The following is a 9,576-nucleotide window of genomic DNA, read 5'->3' as shown; positions in this document are numbered from 1 at the left end:
AACATTTTTATCTTTTAGAAATTAAATTAATAACTTACTTTTGAAGAAAGAAAAAAGTTATATTTAACCCTGAAAAAAGTATTATATTTTAATGATACGATTTCTAAATACCGGGGCCCCTTCACATGGGCATGATATCTTGATAAGATTATGTTTGGCAAACTCAATACCTGAGGATGTGCTGAGTAGCATTGAGTTGATTGCAGCAAGGGAAGTATAGTTTTGCAGTATAATTTTGTCATGATGCGTGGGTGGGCTGTAGACTGTAGACTTAGGGGTGGCAATGTATATTTTATTTGTGGGTATTCAATTGAATTTTATTCGGTTGGGTAGAGTTGTTAATCTGATTTATAATAGATAAGATAGAGTGTGGGTATGATTTTTGTGCAGATTAGGTAGAATATGGGTTGAATCTCAATTCTATTCAATCAATCGACACTCTATATATGCATATGTTATATATTTATATAAAAATATGTTTTAAGTGGATATTGAATTAAAGACTTCTCAATAAATACAAAAGATCTTTAGCCATTAAAAAAATTATTAATTAATAATTTAATATTTTTATTTTACATAAAAGTCTGCTCTATTTTAAATTATCATCAAGTTATATAATCATATTCTATCTTTTTTGAAATTCGCGGATAGAATCGGGTACTCGCAGATTAAGAAAGAGTAGAGTTAAGGTTGGAATATTCTTAATCCGCGAATAAAGTAGGATTGAGTTTATATAAAAATCTCAACCTACGAATAAGATTAAGGCTGGGTCCAAATTCTATCATACCCTACTTATTACCACTCTTAACTATAACAATGGACAGAATATTTTAAGGTGTAATAGAGTTAAGATTAAAAAATTATCAATGTTCGAATAGAATATTTAATTTTAGAAAAAATTTAAATACGTAAATAGAATTAGAGTTTGAATCTAAATCCTACTTTCCTACTACCAATCTAACTACTATTTTCCAATTGAAAAGACAGACATCCTTTTTCTTTCTCTAATTTTATTAAGAAAAATGCGATTTTTTTATTATAAGTCTTTATTATCAATTTTTTTAAAAAAAGACATTGATTTTCGCATATATCCATGAATATTAATAGAAAAGCTATTTTCAAAATTTTTTTTCAAAAAATACAAATATACATAAATATTAATAAAATTGTTTACAATTTATTCGAGTAAAGAGAATTGACAGATGATTGTGATTTTTTTTATCTTGATAAAAATAACAAGAAAAGAAAAAAGAACACAAATTTAAAGAACTCAAATATTAATTAACAAAAATTATATCTTTCTGCAAAATCTTTTTCAACGCATCCTCAGACTCTATTCAAACATGAGTCGTATTGCGTTTAGCAGTAATTTTAGCCATATAATCTGTCATACAATTTGTTTCGTATTTAAATAAGTTGAAACTGAACCTCTCAGTTTTCTAACAAGAGATCATGGAGTATAACCACAATGTCTCGATTTATCACTGTGCTATGACTGAAAATATTTTTTAGGACCAGGAAGGGTTAAAAGGAGTTCATTCACAAATTACATTCTTACAACTAGCTTCCCAAGCTAAAATTAAGCCATGCCAAGCTGCCATTAATTCACAATGATACACTGGCCAAGGAAAAAGTGAGCCTGAACAACCGAGAATCCATTTTCCTCTATCATCTCGCAAGACACACCCAAAACCCGCCAGCTGATCATCCTTGATTATGCTTGTATCACAATTAACTTTGAAGAAATTATTGGGAAGAATTGTCCAAATATAAGTCCACTCATCACTAAAGGCTAGGTAATGGTTGTTTCTACAAGAACTCAACTCTTTATTCAAGCTCCCGGCTAACATAGCAACCTTCATACTTGACCAAGGTTCACTGGGATTAAAAATCTCTTGACATCTATACCTCCAAATCCACCAAACCCCTGCCGCAACTAGGCCTTTCCTACCGTTAATAATTTTCTTAATCCAAGCAACCAAATCTAACGAAGCATTATTCACAAGAACAGATCAATCAAGAATATACCAAACATCCTTAGCTTTATCACAGTCTTTAGCCATTAAAAAAATTATTAATTAATAATTTAATATTTTTATTTTACATAAAAGTCTGCTCTATTTTAAATTATCATCAAGTTATATAATCATATTCTATCTTTTTTGAAATTCGCGGATAGAATCGGGTACTCGCAGATTAAGAAAGAGTAGAGTTAAGGTTGGAATATTCTTAATCCGCGAATAAAGTAGGATTGAGTTTATATAAAAATCTCAACCTACGAATAAGATTAAGGCTGGGTCCAAATTCTATCATACCCTACTTATTACCACTCTTAACTATAACAATGGACAGAATATTTTAAGGTGTAATAGAGTTAAGATTAAAAAATTATCAATGTTCGAATAGAATATTTAATTTTAGAAAAAATTTAAATACGTAAATAGAATTAGAGTTTGAATCTAAATCCTACTTTCCTACTACCAATCTAACTACTATTTTCCAATTGAAAAGACAGACATCCTTTTTCTTTCTCTAATTTTATTAAGAAAAATGCGATTTTTTTATTATAAGTCTTTATTATCAATTTTTTTAAAAAAAGACATTGATTTTCGCATATATCCATGAATATTAATAGAAAAGCTATTTTCAAAATTTTTTTTCAAAAAATACAAATATACATAAATATTAATAAAATTGTTTACAATTTATTCGAGTAAAGAGAATTGACAGATGATTGTGATTTTTTTTATCTTGATAAAAATAACAAGAAAAGAAAAAAGAACACAAATTTAAAGAACTCAAATATTAATTAACAAAAATTATATCTTTCTGCAAAATCTTTTTCAACGCATCCTCAGACTCTATTCAAACATGAGTCGTATTGCGTTTAGCAGTAATTTTAGCCATATAATCTGTCATACAATTTGTTTCGTATTTAAATAAGTTGAAACTGAACCTCTCAGTTTTCTAACAAGAGATCATGGAGTATAACCACAATGTCTCGATTTATCACTGTGCTATGACTGAAAATATTTTTTAGGACCAGGAAGGGTTAAAAGGAGTTCATTCACAAATTACATTCTTACAACTAGCTTCCCAAGCTAAAATTAAGCCATGCCAAGCTGCCATTAATTCACAATGATACACTGGCCAAGGAAAAAGTGAGCCTGAACAACCGAGAATCCATTTTCCTCTATCATCTCGCAAGACACACCCAAAACCCGCCAGCTGATCATCCTTGATTATGCTTGTATCACAATTAACTTTGAAGAAATTATTGGGAAGAATTGTCCAAATATAAGTCCACTCATCACTAAAGGCTAGGTAATGGTTGTTTCTACAAGAACTCAACTCTTTATTCAAGCTCCCGGCTAACATAGCAACCTTCATACTTGACCAAGGTTCACTGGGATTAAAAATCTCTTGACATCTATACCTCCAAATCCACCAAACCCCTGCCGCAACTAGGCCTTTCCTACCGTTAATAATTTTCTTAATCCAAGCAACCAAATCTAACGAAGCATTATTCACAAGAACAGATCAATCAAGAATATACCAAACATCCTTAGCTTTATCACAGTCACGAAGGTAATGAGAAATTGTCTCAGGAGAGATCCCGCATCGGGAGCAAGAATTATTGGAAGCTAAACTTCTGAAGCACCGAAACTTATTTGTGGGAACTGCATCATGGAGGGCCATCCATAACAACAACCTTATCTTCTCCAGAATAAACGTTTTTCATAACCAATTCCAATTTTGGGTTTCATCCCAATGAAATTTCCTTTTAGTAAGCCATTAATATCCACTTTTGGTGCTATAAGCAATCGAAGCGGAAAGGTTCCAAAACTATCTTGTTCCACTCGAATTTAATCTTGGAATAGGCAAGCTTGCAAGAGACAACCTAACATGATCAGACAGAGGAGAATAAAGTTTATCAACGTTCTAAGTTCCATTATGAATTACATGATTAACTGATAGATTAATGTCAGTAATATGAATATACGGAATGATATCATAGAGCTTCCCGAAAGAGGACCAAGAATCAAACTACATGGATTGATGTCTATTACCGCAACTCTACTCAAAACCATCTTTCAAGTATTTAAAGGCTTTAACTATGCTTTTTCACACATGAGAAGCTCCACACGTAGCCTCCCAACCTCAGCCATTAGAGAGATACTTGTTGTATATAGCCTGGACCTAGAACTTGTCATGGCAGTGAAGCATTTTCCAAATAAACTTTCCTAAAAGAGCAATATTCACACGTTGCGAATCTCTCATTCCAAGGCCATCATATTTCTTCAGTGTCACAACCTTTTTCCCACTTCACAGGAGATAAGCCCCTCCTTGTTGCTTGCCCCTTCCAAAAGAATTGTCGCACCAACGAATCAATTTTTTCACAGACATGAGTCGGGAAGTAAGAGACTTGCATTTGATAAATTGGAATCGAAGATAATACTAATTTGACCAAACACAACCTACCCACCTTGTTGAAAAGATGACTCTTCCAATTAGCAAGCCTGCCTTGAACCTTATTTAAGACCTCATAAACAATTTTCTTAGCCACTCTTTCATGACCAATATTTATTCCTAAATACTTGTCCAAATTTTGAGTGAAGTGAATATGCAAAATCCATGATAAAACTTCTTTCCTCTTCTGCGAGATAAGTTTAGAGAAAAGAGCTTTATACTTAAAAAGATTGACCTTCTCTAAAGCTTTGTGAAAAGATCAAGAATCTGCATAACAATTACAACTTGGGACCTAGTTGCTTTATAGAAGAGAAGAAGATAGTCAACAAACATAAGGTGAGAAATTCTTGGTCCTCCCTTAGATATAGCAACAGGGATCCGAGATCCATTAGCCACGAGATGAAAAATTTGGTAGGCCAACCATTCCATGCACAAGACAAATAGGTAAGGAGAAAGTGGTTCACCTTGTCGAATACTTCTCTGGGGGTTAAAACTCTGTAACCTCTCACCGTTCTAAAGAATTGAGAGAGATGAGGAATAGACACATATCATGATCAAAGTAATAATACTGTCAAAAAATTCAAAAAGTTGAAGTAAAAGCTAAAGGAATATCTAATCTACTCTGTCATAAGCCTTCTCAAGGTCTATTTTAAAAGCAATAGTTTCTTTCTTCGATTTAGTTTTTCGCATGAAGTTAAGAATCTCCTGAGCAATAATAATATTCTCACTTGTGCCTCTTCCTTGTATGAACCCACCCTAAAGTGGGCCAATCACTTCTGTAAGAAAGGGGCGAAAGTGATTAACTAACACTTAGGTAATAATTTTATAAATAACATTGCACAAGCTTATAGGTCAAAAATCCTTTATCACTGTAGGGCTATCCACTTTTGAAATGAGCACAATGAGCGTTTTAAAAATAGACGCATCCAAAACCTCTCCAGAGAAAGTTCTGCAAATAATCATCCAAACATCCTTTACCAACAAGATCCCAATATTCCTTGAAAACGTAGTAACCAACACCTTGGTTATAATCTTATAAATAACGTTGCACAAGCTTATAGGTTGAAAATCCTTCATAACTGTAGGACTACCCACTTTAGAAATGAGCGCAATCAAGGTTTCAAAAATAGATGTGTCCAAAACCTCTCCAAAAAAGGCTCTAAAGACACATTCATACATCTTTTTCAACATTCTCCCAATATTTCTTAAAGAACACAGCTTGGAATACATTCGGCCAAAGAGTTTTAAAGGCACCCAAATCTATAACAGCGCATTTGTCTTCCTCAAATGAAACTGGCTTGACAAGAGACTCACATGTTTCATAATTAAGCTGAGGGAGAGGAACATCCTCAAGACAATCAAGCTCCACCTCTTCTCTAGAACAAAAGAGTTTCTAAAAAAAATTATTGACTTCATTCTTTAGAGCATTCACATCATTGGACCAAGTACCATCCTCAAGTACAAGAGTGTGAATTTTATTTCTCTTTCGTCTGACAATAGTTTGGAGATGAAAAAAATTAGTATTTTTATCCCCGAATCTCACCCACTTCTCTCTAGATTTCTGGTACCAAAAAAGCTCCTCCCTTAAAACAATAGCATTTAATTCCCGCTGAAGCCGAGATTCTTCCTCTTTGAGATGAGGGTCGTCAGAGCATCCTAAGGATAACTGAATACTATTAATATGCCCTTATAACTCTCTTTTCTTGATAAAAATATTGCCAAAAATCTCAGAATTAAACCTTTGAGCATCTCTTCTTACAACAAAAAGACTTTTAAAAACATCCGGACACTCAGAGTTCCAAGCCTTATGAACTACATCATGGAACAAGAGGTGAGTGGTCCACGCGGCTTGAAACCTGAAAGGTTGGTTCATTTTTTGCTTGACACCATCTAGCCGACATTTGATAAGAATGGGCAAATGGTCAGAATTGTATCTGCCTAAAATATCACAAAAAAATCTCAGGGAACAGAAGGTGCCAATCTCTATTAATAAAATCATCATCCAATTTCTTTGCTATATCCAATCCTCCCTTGACTATTCGATGCCAAGAATATCTCCTCCCTTTAGATCCCATATCCATCAAACCACAATCATCCATGGTAGAAGCAAAAACATAAGCTCTATTAGCATTAAAGATCCTTCCTTTAATCTCATTCGAAGGCAACACTTCATTAAAGTTACCTAGTACTAACTAAGGACTAGATATATTAGTGACCAACTATCTAAGGTAATCCCAAAGAGCTGGCCAATACTGAGTTTGGGGGTGGGCATACACCACGCTACATGTCCACATACAAGATCCTTTTATTACTTCAAAAGCAACACAATGATCAGTGATATTCACAATTTTGCTTTGTCCCTAGGATTTATCCACCAAAATCCAAAAGCCACCACTCTAACCTCTAACTTCAGAGATACTAACATTACAATATTTCAGATTCTCCCAAAAATACTTCATCTTCTCAAAGATAATATGGGTTTCAATAACAATAAAAAAGAAAGGATGAAAATTTTTCACATTTTTCTTGAAATGTACACGAGCTAAGCTCCTAGACGCTTCCTCACATTCCACGCTATGATGCTAAATTTATTACTATCCATAACAACAATAATAGAAAGGGGGTGATAAGAACACTACCTGGTTCAGAGATCCTGAACCCTCTATTCGACCACCTCATTTTTCTTTACCTTTTTAACATTAACACTTTGCTCTCATTTCTCTTTCTTCTTTTCATGTTCCAAGATTCTGTAATCTTGCAGTGAACTTTGAAAGGAAACTTGTCTGAGACGCTTCTTGACCATGCTTTGAGAAGGGGTCTCATGCTTAGTCCCACTTGGCCCTGCTTTAATGCCACTGTATGAAGAAGGATGAATAGTATTCACATTAACATATTTTTTAACACTCCTAGACTTAGGAGCTTTAGAGAACCTAAAGCTTTTTGTCTTTCTACCCGTATTTACCACAAAAACAAGTTTTTTAGAATTGGGCTTCATAACATTGGGCCCAGGCACTATATTGACATGGTCCTTTACAGTCTTTTTTTTTATTAATAACCCTGGTCTGCTCTTCTTCAACTTCTATGTGACTATTGGTATGATCTTTGCCTCCCTTTCCATGCAACAAATCATGCGAAGAATCCTCCTTTCCATGTTCTTCGGTAACAGGCAAATCACTTTCAAAAATAACGTCTCACTGTATTTTTCCATCGTTGGAATTTGTAGTCCTCGGAAAATGCTTCTCCGGTGGCTTATCCGCTCCCGTTTTCACCGTCTTATTTTTTAACTTCGACTTGCAGTTAGCCGCGACGTGTCTATAACACTTGCATGTATCACAAATAAGTTCTAAATGCTCATACTCCACCTTATAGACCACATCATCTCATCAATAATTAGTACACCCAAGTCTATATGTACACATGTATGTGCAAATTTTCTCCTTTCCATTTCCTTGGTTGCGACATCGACTTTGATCGGAGTACCAATCATCATCGCAATCCACCGCATGGCCTTTTCCTAGTAATATAGAATCTTCAAGCCCGTCAAGCAAATCCAAACAAGAGTACATCCAAAAAATTCTTCTGTCGGACAAAAATCAAAAGACCAAGGTTTGACTACCAAATAGAATCCATCTATCATCCATGGTCCCCCAACTAGAACCTTTTCTCGATCCTCTCTTCGGTCACATTTGACAAAGAAATATTCATTCCCACATCCAAGAATTCATCACCACCATTGAACCTCTAGATGAACCTTAATCTATGAGACAAGACCGTATAATTAAGGTTCTTACTGAGCAAGCTAACCACTATAGTGTCTTTGCAAGGCTCCGCAAGCACCTTCCTTCCCTCTTCAGAAAACACTAACTTCGGTTTGGATGCATCCTTGCCTCTCGATGACCACAACCGATCTATCCCCATCCAACACGTCATTCATGATCAATGGCTTCGGTGCCACCTCACCCACCACTTTGTCTCTAATAAAATCTTTAGAGACATAGGTATCATGCATGCTAGGTTTCCCATCTCTCTGCCCTCCTCCGCCTACTTCAGCTTTCCCATTGGCCCTTACGCCCTCCTGACCCACATTTGATGCCTTTTTCCGCTCATCATGCTCTACCGTTTTGACATCCCGACCGCCACTCCCTCTACCCCACTTTCACCCTCTCTCATCTCAATAATATTTTAAGGTTGTATCTGAAATGCTTTCCATTATATAGATGATTGTGGCTATATAATAGTCAACTCCGCTAGGTAGACAACGAAGAATCTGAACAACGTGAACAATGGGTTGAAAATTTGGCCCAAAAAAATTTTAAGAAAATATTTCACCAAAATTACACAACCAAAAAATCCCATTCAGTAATTCAAAAATTTAATCATCCTCGTACTTAGTAAATTGAACATCCAACATATCTTTATTGTATCTAACTAGATCCATTCCAACCAAATAATCATCCACATAAGAATTAAAATAACTATTCGCATACCTACTCAAATAATCATCCGGCTAAAAAATTAAAAATAATCATCCACATATCTACTAAAATAACTCAAGGAGGCAGCGTACCAAATAATAAATAATGAGCTCATGCTAGACGCAAACCTCAGGCTGAATCTGGCGTCGTTCGTGACGACATGGATGGAGCCTGAGTGCGACAAGTTCATAATGGCCGCCATTAACAAGAACCACTTTGACATGGATAAGCGGGTGAAGGGTGCAAAAACGGCGCCACTAACAGGGTTGGAAGAGAATCTGGTGCGGTGGTGAGGGAGGCAACAACGTCAAGAGCTTTGCGGTGACGACGATGACCGTTGCGGGAGAGCTAAACGCCGGTGAGGGGGTGCAAAACGGCGTTACTAATAGGGTTGGAGGAGAACCTGGTGCGGCGGTGAGGGGACGGCGGTGTCAAGAGCTTTGCAGCGACAACAATGATGGTTGTGGGGTATAAAATGTACCATATGTGAATGTGTAACTATACGTAGTAGTTTATGTGCTAATCTTAATTTTTTTAAAATTTTAAAATATGATAATAATTATTTAATTAATTAAAAATTTTAATTTTAATTTTAAATTTAACTTTTTTTTAAACTATTGTTCACTGTATA

At 35.0% G+C, this 9,576-nt stretch overlaps 1 protein-coding gene and 1 long non-coding RNA gene across 2 annotated transcripts in view; one reads left to right on the top strand and one right to left on the bottom strand.

Moving 5' to 3' along the window:
* The window catches only part of LOC107643991 (alpha-dioxygenase 1), a 22,700-nt gene that overhangs the window by 10,093 nt on the left and 3,031 nt on the right, over positions 1–9,576 (top strand). The window lies entirely within an intron of this gene.
* On the bottom strand, positions 2,775–9,439 carry LOC110272307. Its single transcript, XR_002363498.1, has 2 exons — positions 7,110–9,439; positions 2,775–4,360 (listed from the first exon to the last, which is right to left on the bottom strand). It is a non-coding gene; the product is annotated as an uncharacterized LOC110272307 (long non-coding RNA).

This window comes from Arachis ipaensis, chromosome B05 (genome assembly GCF_000816755.2).
Source record: "Arachis ipaensis cultivar K30076 chromosome B05, Araip1.1, whole genome shotgun sequence".
NCBI classification, from domain to species: Eukaryota; Viridiplantae; Streptophyta; class Magnoliopsida; order Fabales; family Fabaceae; genus Arachis; species Arachis ipaensis.
This window is presented reverse-complemented; position numbering and strand designations above follow the sequence as displayed.